Source organism: Mauremys mutica, unplaced genomic scaffold (assembly GCF_020497125.1).
Source record: "Mauremys mutica isolate MM-2020 ecotype Southern unplaced genomic scaffold, ASM2049712v1 000413F_np12_subseq_1:123985_obj, whole genome shotgun sequence".
In the NCBI taxonomy this organism is placed as follows: Eukaryota; Metazoa; Chordata; order Testudines; family Geoemydidae; genus Mauremys; species Mauremys mutica.
In genome coordinates, this window is record NW_025422947.1 from 35,245 (window position 1) to 36,128 (window position 884).

At 46.8% G+C, this 884-nt stretch overlaps 1 non-coding gene across 1 annotated transcript; it reads left to right on the forward strand.

Annotated features, from left to right (window-relative positions):
• Positions 1-420: 420 nt before the first annotated feature.
• On the forward strand, positions 421-493 carry TRNAF-GAA. The gene has a single exon. It is a non-coding gene; the product is annotated as a tRNA-Phe (tRNA).
• Positions 494-884: the final 391 nt, after the last annotated feature.

Here is an 884-nt window from a genome sequence, read left to right on the forward strand (position 1 = left end):
ATGTTCATGCTAAGATGTGTAAAAGGGTATTTATTAATGCCATATATAAGCAAGTGAAATAATCATTTCTTTTAAGAATATAGAAACTTTTAATTTTGACAGTAACTGAAATGTACTAACATCTAGCAATGGAGCACTCACCAGCACAGGGTGGACCGGTATTAAATAGTGTTACAGTCGGAGACAGACAGCGTTAGGATGTTAACCCCAAGCCCTTTGTTCAAAGGTCGCTTCTCTCGCCTTTCCCCCATGAACTGAAGCGCAGCATTTGAGAGATCCAGAGACTAGTTGATGAAGTTTCCAAGGGCTAAAATAGCAAGCGATGTCCGTCTTGCATTGTCCATTGTTGACTGGAGAGATGGTTTATGGAGAACAAACTTCAAGGTGAGAAGCAGCAGCCCAAAAAAGTCCCCTACAGTTGCTGAAGTAGCTCAGTTGGGAGAGCATTAGACTGAAAGTCTAAAGGTCCTTGGTTCAATCCCAGGCTTCAGCAGGCTGTTTTATCCCCATTTCTGCAGCAGTGGTCTCTTTCCTGGAAGCCCAGCACTACCTCTACTCAATGCAAGTCCCTCATTTTGGGCTTCACTGCAGGAAAAGGCAGCATTGGCTTCTGCACCCAGTTGGCCCACTGGACCTTTCTTTCTTCTCTTGCTGCTTCTCAGCAAGGGGAAGAAAAAGAAGCTCCCCTTCAAGCTAGAGTCACAAAGGTGATGTAAGGACGACTTCCTGATCCCTGGCTCCAGTCCTCTATTCTTCCAGCTGACCCATCAAAGAGCTGCTGCCAGTTTCTCCAGGTTTGCCCATCAATGTGTGCCAGGGTGAGCACCACCAAAGTGCGGGGAATTTGAGGGCAGGGCAGGGCAGGGCAGTGCACTGTAATGGAG